Raw genomic sequence first — 15,177 nt, 5'->3', positions numbered from 1 at the left:
TGAAGTGCCAGGCTTGAGCAGTTTTACCACTAATCGTATGAACACAAATGGAAGAGGCAAAATGAAAATTGTTCCATACATTTGGACTCGATGTGAACGATTTGGGATTAATCATAAAACACAGTCATTAAAACAAAAAGGGTCCCTGCCCCAGAACTAGTTTAATATCTTCGAGAAGAAAAGAAACATAAGTGGTAGTAGGTTAGTCTAAACTTCACTCTGGGAGCGGCTTATAGAAACGTCCTGAGAAAAGTCAAGGAAATTTCAAACCTGCTTCTTCCAGGTCCCGGGTTTGCCAAATCCAGGAGGGAGTGAAGGTGCACAGACACCCCGGCTGTGCCACAGCTTGTTCTGCTAGCAACCATGGCTGTTGGAAACACTGAACGGCGGGTGGAGGTGCATTCCGACATCTCCAGGCCCCTGCTTACCTGGTGCAGATTTGGGAGTACGGCCGGGAGAGGCCATGGTAAAGGCATGTGGTTCCAGTCTGGCCCCAGGCACAAGGATTTCTCTGTCCAGTGAAATGGATTCTTCCTTGACTTCTGAGAAAATTGTGACAATTATTAGTCTCCTAATAGATTGTTCCATGAAGAGAGAGAATTAAAATGTACTCTTCCAAAGTCTAGTGTGTTGTTCACCCTCAAGTTTGGGTGTGGCTACTATGAATAATACTGTTATGAATATTCATGTTTAAGTTTTTCAGTGAATATGTTTTCACTTTGCTTGGGGTTACACCTGAGAGTGGAACTGCTATGCATATGGTAATTCTATGCTTAACTTTTTGAGGAACTGCCAAGCTGTTCCAGGCTGCAACATTTCACATTCCTGAGAGCAAAGTTTTAGGGTAATTTCTCCACATTTGTATCCACACTTGGCACTTAACTTAAAAAATGTATCGCTGCCTTAGTGGATGTGAGGCACTATCTCCTTGTGGTTTTGCATTTTCTAATGACTAATAATACATAGCACCTTTGTTTGTTCTTATTGGCCATTTGTATATCTCCTTTGGATAAATATCCAGTTAATTTCTTTGACTATGTTTTATTTGGGTTACTTTCCTTTTTACTGTTGAGTTGTATGAGCGTTTATATGTTTTGGATAGTGGAGCCTGTTTTAGCCCATTCTGGCTGCTGTAACAAAATACCTTAGACTGGGTAAGTTATAAACAACAGAAATGTATTGCTCACAGTTCTAAAGGCTGGGAAATCTAAGATCAAGGCAATAGCAGATTCTCTGTCTGGTGAGGGCTGCTCTCTGCTTCAAAGATTTCATCACCACATCCTCACCTGGCAGAAGGGACAAGGAAGCTCACTTGAGCCTTTGTCATGAGGACTCTAAATGCCATTCACAAGGGTGGAGTCCTTATGCCTTAATCACTTCACAGAGGCCCCACCTCCTAATTTTATCCCATTGGGTATAAGGTTCCGATATATAAATTGTGGGGAGACACCAACATTCAGACTACAGCTGACCCTTCTCAGATAACTCATTTGAAAATATTTCCCCCATTCTATAGGTTGTCTTTTCACTTTCTCGATAAGGTCTTTTGATGCATAAAGGTTTATACTTCTTAGCCAGGCGCCGTGGCACACCCCTGTAATCCCAGCATGGGATTACTTGAGGTTGGGAGTTCGAGATCAGACTGACCAACATGGAGAAACCCCATCTCTACTAAAAATACAAAAATAGCCAGACATGGTGGCGCACACCTGTAATCCCAGCTATTCGGGAGGCTGAGGCAGGAGAATTGCTTGAACCCAGGAGGCAGGGGTTGCAGTGAACCGAGATTGCATCACTGCACTCCTGCCTGGGCAACAAGAGCAAAACTCCATCTCAAAAAAATTTAAAAACAAGTTTATACTTCTCATGAAGTCCAATTTATTTTTTTTTCTTTTGTTGCTCATGCCTTCCTTATTATAATAAGAGACTTAGGGTGGACAGATCTGGGTAAAAGACAGGAAAACAAAGAGAAACAGGAATTGAAGGAGATTCCTGGAGAGGTCTCTGGAAAGAAAAGTTCTTGGGGTTTGTGATCCTAGAAACCAGAAACTTTGTGGTCCTGGTGTTAAGGACAGAACTGCTGAGACCTGAGGAATGCGTGCACACGAGTCCCTGAGTGCCATGACCTGACAGCGTCTGCAAACAATGTCTCATGTGATTAAAACCAAAGCATGACCTCAGGGATGGGGACTCCTGGCACACAGCAGCTTAAAACTCCAGGGAGAGTGGGTATTTTCTTTACTTGAAAGCACTCTTTGCATTAAAGAAGAATGCACACTCGGGGGCTGCTTTCGCACTCACTGTTCGTTTAACCCCGGTTTGTAAGATGTCATGGTTGAGGAGGAGAAAAGAAAAGGTATCTTCAATGATTAGTTTTGTTTTCCTTTGTCATAAGATGGCAACCGAGGAGTGATTTAAGGAGGTCTGAGATGTGTGCTTAAGATAATCCTTTTAAAATGGTAAGTAATCATGACTGAGTCATAGACGACTCTATCAAAACAATATCTTACATTTTATAGAGTTTCAACTTTTCCAAGTATTTTTATGTCTTTTGTCTATTTACTTTTCAAGGGGAGGCCAGATCCAGCACACCAGCTTCCCGTACATAGGTCTTTCTCCTTATCCATGGTTTTGTGTGCATAAATATATAATTTGGGTTACCCACTTAATTTCAAATAATCCTTGTTAAACACTGAGTATTTGTTAATCATCTTTACATTTGCTATTTCATTGACGAGGAAATATGGTTCAAACATACACATTGACTCTCTTCTCAATAATTCCTGACCTCCACCCTCACCAAACTAAGTTGCAAGAAAATTGGGACCTATTTGGAAGATAATCTTGGTTCTTCTACCCTGCACCTATTTCCCCACTTATGATGCTTGTGGAAGGCTGGAAGAAGTTTCTCATCTTTTCATTTTTGGCAGACTTACTGCCTGAGAGCTTTGGAGTGCAAGATACCTCAGCCCATGAAACACCATCTGCTACTGGACAAAGACTCTTCCTCGAGGCCCCAGCATTCTCCGCCCTGGGCTTCTGGGCTGAGCCATCCATCTTTTTCTACCTCTTTTCAGTAAGCTGAGGAGAAATGCTAAGCAATCAGGCTGAAAAGAAAATATCTCACCACCCGCTCCCATCCACAAGAGAACCAGGTCCGTTTGCAGCATGGATACTTCATCACTGTGCCAGTGACCTCATTTTCTTGGGACTAGATACTCTATTGAGACAAGGGGCTCTTTCCTCATTAAATCACTTCCTCAGTTAAATGAGGGTGTTTCTGAGATTCTAAAATGAAGTTCAGCCAAGTCTAAGGATATTAGGACCAAACGTGAACGGTAGGTTGTTCTTGTGTGGATGGAAAGAAGAAAATGTGCTGGCAACCCCTTGATGGACTGGGGGTGAGAAGAATGAATAAGGGTATGGGGCTTGTGGGAGCCCAGTGGGGTTGGGAGGGAGCTGGGGGCAGATATGGGCTCGTACTTACACATGGTGTGTGTCCCTGCCAGGACACCCTGGAGAGCTTGTCTCAGGGGCCAATTGATAGCCAGAGGCCCGCGGAGGAAAGATTTGGAGGCTGAAGATTAAGCAGGGAGCCAAGTGGGCACAGGGAGCCCTTGGGAAAGGAAGAATGGGAGTCATCCCTGCTGCCAACCAGACAAGGTGGCCACGGAGTGTCAAGGAGGAGCCACGCAGAGTCAGCCTGGGGGCTTTTGTCTTTCTGTATCTTTGGCACACAAAATAGACAAAGTGAGCTCAGCTTCCAAAACCACCATGTGACCACGGTGAAAATCTGGAAAACAGGTTGATGAGAGTTTGCAGCACACCGGAGCAAGGTCACTGCTCTACTTCAGAGTCTAGGAAGGGGCCACGCCCTCCACTAAGGCCCTGAGAACTGCCCAGGCCCTGGATTTTGCCTCTTGCCGCCCCTAGAATAGAACTTGCAGAGACCTTACAACTCTGTGGCTGACCAAATGCAAGTGGCAACATTATCCACACGCGGCCTTTTCCCCGTTGTCCGCTGATCTGCAACCCAACCCTGCAGTCTGTCCAGGAACAAAACTCCCTGCTTGGGTCTGGAGAGCCATGAGTATGTGGAGGAGAGGCTGAGACATAAAACAATGTCTGAGACACATCCTGGGAGGCTGTGGGTGTTGATGTCTGTGTACAGACAGAAACGTGGTGGATGTGAAAAGTGACTGACCACAGTCCTAGGAACTCTGTCGTGCTGCTGAGGAGCGCCTGAGAAGGAATGAATGATGCAGAGAAGATCCTTGATGTTTATTTACCATGGTTTCCTGTTTCTCAAAATGGAAGACAATGTCATTGGTCATGGGGTCTTCCCAGGCTGCACCCTCAGTGAAGACGATAATGAAACAAACTACTGTGCACGTGTATGTGCCTACACGTGTGCATGTATGTGTGTACATGTGCATGTGTGCCTGCGTGTGTGTGTGTGTTTGTGTTTTTAAATTGTCCATGCAGGTTGCTCTATCTTGATAAAACTTCCAATGTTGAATGGCTGTGCCTACCACGTTAAGGCCTATGTGACCACCAATTTCTAAAAGCAGCATCAGGGCCGGGGACGGTGGCTCATGCCTGTAATCCCAGCACTTTGAGAGGCTGAGATGAGAGGATCACCTGAGGTTAGGAGTTCGAGACCAGCTTGGCCAACATGGTGAAATCCCGTCTCAACTGAAAATACAAAAATGAGCCAGGTGTGGTGGCGGGCGCCTGTAGTCCCAGCTATGGGGAGGCCAAGGTAGGAGAATCACTTGAACCCGGGAGGTAGAGGTTGCAGTGAGCCAAGATCACGCCACTGCACTCCAGCCTGGGTGACAGAGCAAGACTCCATCTCACAAAAGTAAATAAATCAATTGAAACAGTACCAGCTGCTTTTTTCCTCCTACCTCCTCTCCTTCCTTCATTTAAACTCACCAGGAGCTGGTGGAGGCAACGGTGAAGACACAGGGCTCATTTTGAAAATGGAAATAGAAGAAAGAATAACAAAATTCTTTTTTGAGAGAAAAAGAGAAAAAGATAGAGACATACACATCTAGGGTGGCTTAAACAACACACATTTTTCTTCTCACAGCTCTGGGGGCCAGAAGTCCAAGGCGGAGGCCCCTGCAGGGTTGGTTTCAGGTGGGGGCTTTCCTCCAGACTCATGCGTGACGCCTTCTCAGTGTGCCCTCGCATGGCCATTTCTCTGTGTGCACAGGGATCAAGAGAGAGAGGTCTCTGGTGCCTCTTCCTCTTCTTATAAGGACACCTGTCCTCTTGCGCCACCCTGATGACCCCATTTGACCTTGATGACCTCCTTAAAGTCTCTATTTCCAAATACAGTCACATTTGTGGGGACACAATTCAGCCCATGACGTGTGGTCCTGAGGAGGGGTTTTGGGTACTTAATGGTCTGGAAGTAAGCTTAGTGGGTACAGACCTATGACAAAGCATAGTACCTTCAAGAAATATTACACTCACTGAAAAATGATGGGATAGAGTTAAAGCTGAACAAATATTTGGTTTGTTTCCCCTCAGGCACTGATCCCCAGTGCAGTGATGGGCTATTTAGGTGCACTAAGTACAGAAGACAAATAGAGCTAGGGCCCCTTCTGCATATGCAGGAGGCCTCCTCCAGGGAGGACAACTTTGTGACCTTCCAATGCTACAGGAGAAGGCGTGGTTTTCAGGTTGAGTGACAATGGGAAGCTAACAGCACACCATGGTGCAGAGTTATTTGGTGAAATGAACCAGGGGAAATGGCACTCCAGGGGGATTATGGAGACAAATGTAACCTGTCTTTCATTTATCCTGATGGTTTTGAGCCTGGTTTTCCTGGGGAGACCAGCATGCCTTCTTTGGCTCTGAAGAAAGGATGGTGACAACCAGATGTGCAAGCAAAGTGGGCAGCACTGCCCCCCGCCACGATCCAGGCACCCACCTGGCAGAACGCCTCAGGCCTGGGTTCCCACCAGGGCTCAGCACTCGCTTGACTCTTAGCCCTGGGGCACCTGAGTGTTGCTGGCTCTCATTCCAGACTTTAGATTAAAGCACTTAATGATTGCAAACCCACGACAGAGGCTTTGTGGTTCAGCCTCCAGCTGGGAGTCAGCTGGCTGGGTCAGCCGTCTAAACCCTGAAGTTGGAAGAAGAGATCCTACCACTGAGAACTATGCCCAGAGGCTGGCACTGGTATGGAGCTTTGTGAGACTCTTCTCAAGCATCCGGACCATGGAGGGGAGCCAGGTCTCTGCCTGGGCGACTCTAGCAGGCTCACGGGCATGGGCAAAGCTTCTGCGAAGGACCACTGGCAGGAGGATTTGCCCGGTGGACAGGCAGCCCTGGATATTCTGACCTGGACTCTACTCACTTGGTCTCTCGAAGTATTACAGGTGGTTCTAGCTCTGTCGGCAGCAGGAAGTCTGTAAATGCAGCTGTAAAAATGTGAACAGGCATCACCAAAATCCTTAAAAATCCTCCAGAGCCCACTTTGTCTGGCTTCTATTTCAGAGCATAACTTTTTATCCGTCTCCTATATTACATGAGTTGAGATTCTGTTTTAAAGTTTGGTGCATGACTTTAAGCAATGGATTAATTGAATAAGAGTAAGTGAAATGGAAAGGCTGGCATCTCAGAATTTTGGAGGAGCCTAAGGAATCCAATTTCTTTGTTTTATAAGTAACAAATCCAACAGCCAGAGAAGTAAAGTGAGTTGCCCAGGGTCACCCGGCTAGTTAATATAACCGCCTGTTGCACTCTGGAACCCTAAGGGAAGGGGTCATGCCTCATTTAGTTTGGAGCCTGGAACATAGTAGGTGTGGTGGGTGGTATTGTCCTGAATTACTCATTCCCTTTCTGTGTGAGTGCCGTACATACCCTACCACTGACATTTACCATACTAAACCTGCCTGTAGGAGTTCACTTCCCTGCCTCATTGACACTGGACTTGACCACGTGCCTTGCTCTGGCCAGTGGGGCATGAGTGTATGACAGAGTGCTGGTTCTGGGCAGAAGCATTAAGAGGCAGCTGACATTTCTAGTAGCTTTTCACTCTTTTTCCTCTGCTAGAACAACAGGACGTCCTGCGTAGGCGCTGTTCTTCAGCCTGGATTCCGGAGTGAAGAAAATGCAGAGGAGAGACCCACAGGCAATGTGCAGCCAAGACAGAAGGTCTTGAAGATGTGAACCTTTATCGTTGTAAGTGGCCAAGATCTCGAGACTCTTGTTCCAGTGACCAAGTTGACAGATACAGTGGTGTGCAGCGACTGTAGGTTGAATTAATGGAACAATAAACGACCAGGGATAAAGGTTGTTTCTTTCCATGCCCTCTAGATACTGTGCTGTTCATCTGGATTTCAGGCCACTACTTTTACAAGTTGGTGATGTGATAAATGGGGTTAAAGTAGAAGAATTCGGGCAGGGACAAGGGATACCAAGATGAAGGAGCGTTCTTGAGCATACAGCCTGAGGCAGGTGTGGACCCAGTGTGGTGACACTGCCAATATGTATGCTTTGCACGGCTCTGCAGGTCACCCACAGACAGCATCAGCTCCTGCTGCTGCCACTTCTGGTAGGTATAGTGAGTAAAGCCATTGTCTCGCCTGGAGGAGACTAAAAGCAGTTCCAATGAAATGGCTAAAGCAGCGTGTTGCACGTGTTGGTGAGCCTGTGCCTCCCGCGCCATCCTGGCGAGTGTGTTGCTTTGCCCTGTCTTGTCCTCCGAAGTGAGGTGATCCTTCTTGGATGATGAGACACGTGGTTGCCCTAGGGAGGGCTCAACTCCAAATGCAAAACTAGTTCATCTGGACAGTAGCAGATAGGACTAGCCGAAGACTAAGCAAAAAGTCTTTAATCACTTTGGGTTGAAGATAATTAAAATGAATTGCTATGAAAATAACTTATTATGTATCTATCTGTCCTACTGATAACTCAAATACACACACATTACTTAAGTATTGCATTTGCATATCTGAACGTATGTGTAGAAATAAATCAGGATCTTGAATTCACAGATTTGTGTTTTCAATCCCTCATCACAGCACCCCTTTTCCATGTCTAGGTGATCAGGTAAAATTGGGGTTTGGTTCTAGGGCAAATGATATCCCAGTGTGATCTCTGCTTGATCCTAGGACTCTGCTCACCTGAGTTATGCTCTCAACCTGGATGGGTCAAGGAATCTTTTCTCCCTGGTGAGCTCTTTTAAACCTGCTGTCGTGACACGGAAGACAATGACATGTAGATGGTTACTGAGCCTAGAGTCACCATAAAATGGGACAAAAATATGTGTGAGAACCAGGGTATATTCACCCGTTTTCACACTGTTGATAAAGACAAACCCGAGACTGGCTAATTTATAAAGAAAAAGGCAGTGTGCCGCCAAGATATAACACGTTGAAGAAATGAACCTTTATTGTTGTAAGTGGCTGAGATCTTGAGGCTCTTGAGCTTGGAAAGCCAGCATACCAAGTTAACCAAAGATGAGTGCATTCATTAGGGTTCTTCTGTGAAACAGAACCAATGGGATACTTGCCTACGTACATAGACAGATATGAACATTGACATATAGATATACGAGAGGGGATTTATTACGGGAATTGGCTCACGTGGTTATGGAAGTCCCCATTTATTCCGTCTGCAGGCTGGAGAACCGGGAAAACTGGTGCTGTAATTTAGTCCAAGGCAGAAGATCCGAGAGCTATGGGGCTTGGGAAGGGGCCGGTGTAAGTCCTGGGGTCTAAAGGCCCCGTGCTCAGGGGAGCTCTGATGTCTGAGGGCAGGAGAAGATGCGTGTGTGTCCTTGCTCAAGCAGAAAGAGCTGATGTGCCCTTTTTCTGCCTTTTTGTTCTGTTTGGGCCTTCGGTGGACTGATGGTGCATACTCACATAGGTGAGGGCAGACCTTTACTCCGTTTACCAATTCAAATGCTAATCTCTCCTGGAAACACCCTCACAGACGCCACTGGAAATAATGGTTTTGCAGGCTTGTCCGACCCGAGGCCTGCGGGCTGCATGCGACCCAGGATGGCTTTGAGTGCAGCTAACATTAAACATCCTTTCTTAAAACATTGTGAGATTGTGTGTGTGTGTGTGTGTGTGTGTTTTATAGCTCATCAGCTATCATTAGTGTCAGTGTATTTTATGTGTGGTCCAAGACAATTCTTCTCCCAATGTGCCCAGGGAATCCAAAAGATTGGATGCCTCTGGGTTAAAGGGACCTGGGTATCCCTTAATCCAGTCAAGCTGACATCTAAAATTAACTATCATAAAATTAACCAACTGAGTTAGTTGGGCGCTGGCCTCCGACGACCTGCTGATCTGTCAGCACCTACTCAGCCTGATAATGCAGACCATCTCTCTGCTTGCAGCAGTGGAACCATTTTCCAGACTAGTTGCTCCATGACCTCACCAGGCTCCCAGGTGGCCCACGCCCAGAGGAATCCATTTTCAAGCATCTGAATTTATGGCACTCTTGGATGGCCGCTATTTACTATTAGAGTTTCACTGTATTCCAAACTCCTCATGACTTCCTGAAAATGGTCTTTTAAAGAGCTGAATCTTCTACAGGGTAAGGGGAGACGGTGAAGTCTGCGAAGCTGAGCTTGCAATGAGGCGATAGTCTGTTCTAGGATTCCGCAGAGGAAATAAGAGCCTATTAGGATGCTCTTGAGTTCTAAAAAATAAAGGGTACATTAAAAGTACCTACTGATGGCCGGGCGCGGTGGCTCACGCCTGTAATCCCAGCACTTTGGGAGGCTGAGGTGGGCGGATCACGAGGTCAGGAGATCGAGACCATCCTGGCGAACACAGTGAAACCTCGTCTCTACTAAAAATACAAAAAATTAGCAGGGTGTGGTGGCAGGTGTGGTGGCAGGCCCCTGTAGTCCCAGCTACTCGGGAGGCTGAGGCAGGAGAATGGCGTGAACCTGGGAGGTGGAGCTTGCAGTGAGCCGAGATTGCGCCACTGCACTCCAGCCTGGGAGACAGAGCAAGACTCCTTCCCACCCCCGCCCCCCAAAAAAAAAAAAAAATATATATATATATATATATATATATACTGATTATGTTTAGTTTTCAACTATAAATTTGACACTAGAATCAATGATAATTTAGGAGCAGAAAAAAATTGTGCTTGAGATAACTGAGTTGGCCTCAGGCTGGGATCGTGTCCTCTGTAGTGTGAGCCAAATCATCCTAATTCACACTGCAATAGGTTTCCCCTCATTCTAGCAACCACAGAATGGCATCGGAATTAAATGTCAAAATATGGGACTCTTATATTTAGTCTTTAATCCTAATCTTGATACAATATCTTCTTGCAAAAAAAAAAAAATTGCAAAACATTGCCGAATGAGGTGCTGTTGTTTCTTTCCAAATGGAAGCTCCTTTTCTTTCTGAGGTTTAAAGTTTGCCATCATATAGTAAGGGCAGAAAGTGAAGGCTTTCCCCTGAGCTATGAAATCCTGGGGAAGGCGCCTGCCTTTCTTGGGTATCAGGATCTCCCTCTGTAGATTTAGGCCTGGACTGCAGGGTCTCTAAGATTCTTTTCAGTTCTGACAGTCTGTACTTCTGTGATACATTTTGGCTGTGTCCCCGCCCAAATCTCATCTTGAATTGTGGCTCTCCTAATTCCCATGTGTCATGGGAGAGACCCAGCGGGAAAGCAGTGAATCATGGGGGTGGTTTTCCCCATACTATTCTCGTGGTATTGTATAAGTCTCATGAGATCTGATGGTTTTATAAAAGGGTTTCCCGTTTGCTTGGCTCTCATTCCCTCTTGCCTGCTGCCATGTAAGACGTACCTTTCACCTTCCACCATGATGGAAGTGAGTTCCAGTCACATGGAACTGTGAGTCCATTAAACCTCTTTTTCTTTATAAATTACCCAGTCTTGGGTTTGTCTTTACTAGCCGTGTGAAAACAGACAAATACACCCTGGTTCTCACACACGTGTTTATCCCAGGCAGTTCAAATCTCTCAGAGCCCTTTCCACAGGGTCTCTGGTCTTGGTGAGCCAGAGCCCAGCATGTGATGTACCCGGAGGCTGTATCCCATCTTTGCTTATTATTTTCCTCTTTCTTGGTACCTCTTATTAGGTACCACTCTTGCCGACCTTTCCCTATTTCTTTGACTTCCTCTTGTATAAAGTCCTTTCTTCTCGAATCTTAATACTCTGTGTTTGCTGAGGCTCACTAGATGCCAGACCCTTACTAATCCCAGGACATGCACAGTTGGCTGAAAACAAAGTTCCTACCCTTGAAGAAATCCCCCCAAGGTGAAGAGGCAGGAGGCCAACCAGCCTCACATGCAGTGGTTGGTGCTGTGATGGGGTCTCCACGACCCAGTACTGGGGGCTAGAGGAACTTGGGAGGCTGGTGAAGTCCTCTCAAAAGTACCCATGTTTGAGAGGGAGGACCCCTTAAATAAACTGGACCTTTCCACGTGCACTGGAGAGAAAAGTACAGTGCTGGCTCAGAGGTGACTGGAGATTTCCAGTGAATGGCTATTGCTAATTAGGAGGAAACAGAGGAAGTTCGGTCCACAGTGAGGGGCTCTGCACACCCCACTGAGAAGCACAGGTTTTATCCACAAGTCCTTCACCCAGAGGCTGACTGTGATCTGACGGGTTCATATGGCAGATAGAATGAGAAAAGACAACTGAATGGCAACCATTTACAAGATTATTGCAACAATCTAGGCAAGATGCTAGAACAGAACACTTTTTAAGACCAGACAGTGACAGCGCTCAGGGAGTGATTTTGAGGGGGTTGTAGAGTGGAGTTGGAGCAAGAGAGGAGTCCAAGGATGACCCTAAGTTTCCAGTTGAGGACACTGTGTGAGTAGCGACCCCAGGATAGAGCAGACAAGAGGCATAACTTTGGGGGCTGAAGAGTAGGAAATAGTGAGCTTGGCCTGGGGTGTGTGGCATCACAGTGCCTGGGAGCTTTTGGAGAACTAGGAGGAGACAGAAGAAAGGTATGCCCCAGGCCCAGGAAGGTGAGTTCTATGGAGGAGGACATGTCTACAGCAGAGATGCTTGACAGAGGCCATCAGCAGCGTTAGTAACAGCAGTTTCCTGAGAGAGAGCAGGGCAGGAATCAGAGACAATAGATGAGTGGGTGGTACTTGAGGGGTCACCAAAAGGGATCTCTCTCCCCTCTCCAGAATACTTTTGATTACTGAAACTACAATGAGACACTGGAGCAGAGAGGGGTTGGTGACAATGTTTGACGTACCCTCGGCCCTCTGTCCACGCAATGAGATGCGACCACCTGGTCTTTGGCCTCCAGCCATCTGAGCTCTGCACCCTGAGCCCCTGTGGCTGGGAGGGACGGCAGACCGGTACACATCCTCTGCAGGTGGGCCCTGTGCAGAGCTTGGGGCCAGCAGAGTGCTGGGTGCTCTGACCTGTCTTATTACTGTGTCTGGACTGGGGTGAAAGCCCGGGGGGGAAGCTTGTGATTACATTCCCCAGAGTAGAGCCTTGCTGCCTCTGCTGACGGCTCCTCCAGACACAACCGAGCAACAGTACATCATGGGGGAAAGAGAATAGGGTTTTCTTCTGATGTATGCAGGAGCAACAAATGGCAAGAAGGAGTGAGCAGCTCCCTGCCCACAGGGGTTTCCAGGCGAGTGGCTTTGTGGTCCTCTTGCAGAGCCGAGGAGTGGCTGCTGTGGAGGGAAGGGCCTGGTCTTGCCTATGGACCCTGGACATGATTCCCATTCAGGGGACGAGCACTAGTGGCGGGTCTCAGGAGGCCCACCTCTGCAGGATGTCCCCGATGACCCCATCCTCATGGAGGAAGTGAGAAAACAAACACAGGGCCCAGGGCACACAACTTGCATAAGTGAGGGCAGGGTCAGGAGGGTGCCTTTGGTGGGACAGGTGCAGCACCTGGCATTGCTGAAGCTCTCAGAAGGGGACTGGGAGAAGTGGAACACCAGGGAGAGATCACAGGGTGGGCTCACGGGGGTTCAGGGAGGCTGCGGGCTAGCCTGGCCTGCTGCTTTGGGGAGCAGACTCCGCTGGCAAACTGGCCCGAGGAGCCTCTGAACCCATCCTGTGCGATGCAGAAGTGAGAATTCCAGGCTGAGAAAGGGCCTGTGCTGAGCCCCTGGTCCAGGCTCACACACACTATTCAGGATGCAGACACGATGGCAGGGGTGGGGTGGGTGGTTCACATGGTTTTTGTCATAGGAAAGGTGCAGTGTTCTGGGGTTTGGGGGAGAGTTTCTTCACTTTCCCAAGTCTCCCGCTGACTTTCTCTGTTAAGGCTGCTGAGCTGGGAGCAGTGGTGTTTCTAGCGGGGATGGGGGTGGGGGTGGCATTAGAGAGCTGGAGGGAGACAGAAAGAGGCAGCCTGATTGCGGGCTGGGCTGTGTCCAGCCAGGGCCAGCCCCGCTCTTCCTCCAGCACAGCTTTGTTTTGTCTGGACTCCTTCACTCAGCCTGGAATTTCTGGGGGCTGCCCTTAGTCCAGGGCATTGTGCTTCCTGGCACACAGGGATGTCCCCCTTCTCCCCCTCAGGTTCCATGGGGCAGCTCCTGGTGGGCTTCCCGGGGGTCCAGCAAGACTGGAACAAAGGCTCTCTGGGCCCTGTCCTGGCACTGGAAGGCAACTGAGAAGCAAGTGGAGAAAATCCCCACAGGCAGCCCCCTGCGATAAGGAGAAGCCTGGGTCTCACCACCTGGTGCGGCTGGACGTCCACCTATACCTCGGCCAGGGTGCTGTCCAGATGCTAAGACGGCTGTGTAACTGCACCAGTCTGGCCCCCTTGTCACCCGTCTAGGGCAGGCAAGGGCAGTGAGGATCACACTGTGATTTGTGAGAATCAGGTTAACTCAACGCCCCCCAGACAAAGCCCCCCACAGCCCAGGAGCCACACAGTGACTTCTGGGGAGCTGCAGTTTTGCAGCATGGTGGCCTGCGACTGAGTGGAGAGGGTAGTGAATTGTGGGCACCTGTGGATCCACTGAGGGTGAGGGTTCAAGATATTCATGTCAGGAGGGGATGCAGGGGAAGGAGGTCTCTCTAGACTTGGATTTTGAAGTCACCCCTGTGGTAGCTATCGACTTCACATCTAGAGCTTGTTTCCAGCCAAACATGCTGAGACTATATTGTGCAAAAACAAGGAAAAGAATCCCAAACCCCATCACTCCAGATGGAAAGAGATTCTCGGCTGGCCAGAAGTTTCCAGAGTGCTCGGTGGGCAAGGCCAGGCACTTGTCTCTGAGGAGCTCTTGGAACATCAGGAAGCCAAGAGGTGCGGGCAGGAAGATGGTGGCGTACAGGGAGGGGCTGCACTGTGGAAGAGATGATAGACATGGCCCGGCAAAGCCACCGAGGCTGAGATGACATGGGCACTGTGTGTCCACAAAAGACAGACCAAGTGGAGAGAGGAACAGGAGGTGAGGGGCACAGGGTGAGGTGCGAGGTCACAGTTTAGCACCCACCTGTGCCATTTACTGGCTCCATGGCCTGGGAAAGTCAAGAGGCCTTGGTGTGCTGCTCCCTCTTCCTCCTGCCGTGGACAGGCCCATTGATGGTGCCTCCCCCAAGGGAGGGTCAAGTGGGGCTTGAAGTAGACATCTTAGGGCTTGGCACACAGCCAGTGCTAAATATAGCCTAAGGCAAATGCAGCCCACACGAGTTGGATGTTGTGATGTTGGCCATAGACACAGATGAAGGCTTTGGCCAGTGCTGACATGATCTAAGCCAGCCTCTCTCGAGCCCCTTGTGGAGGTGTGTCAGGCCAGCTGGAGCAGTCGACTGGGACACAGAGATGGCCTGGGTGAGGGATGCTAACCAGGTGCCAGGATGATGAATCTTGCAGCCCCAACAAGCCGGGCCCTAGGCAACCCCTCACTTGCCACGCCACCCTTCTCCAGCTGGCATCTATCTCCAGTGCACAGTCACGAACAGAACACAGGCTGGTCATAGGCAACTTATTGGTAGATCACTGGCAGGTCACAGGCAAGTCATAGGCAGAGCCTGGGCAGGTCACAGGCAGACCATGGGCAGGTCACAGGCAAGTCACAGACAAATCATGGGTGGATCCTGGGAAGGTCATAGGTGCTTCGTCCATCTGCCCCTCTTGCCCATGCTCTCGTTTCACTGTAAGAGCCCAGGTTGAAGAGCCCAGGTCTCTGGTCTACCATTTCCCTCCTTAACAGAAGC

The sequence above is a fragment of the Trachypithecus francoisi genome, unplaced genomic scaffold, assembly GCF_009764315.1.
Source record: "Trachypithecus francoisi isolate TF-2019V2 unplaced genomic scaffold, Tfra_2.0 Lachesis_group2, whole genome shotgun sequence".
In the NCBI taxonomy this organism is placed as follows: domain Eukaryota; kingdom Metazoa; phylum Chordata; class Mammalia; order Primates; family Cercopithecidae; genus Trachypithecus; species Trachypithecus francoisi.
This window is presented reverse-complemented; position numbering follows the sequence as displayed.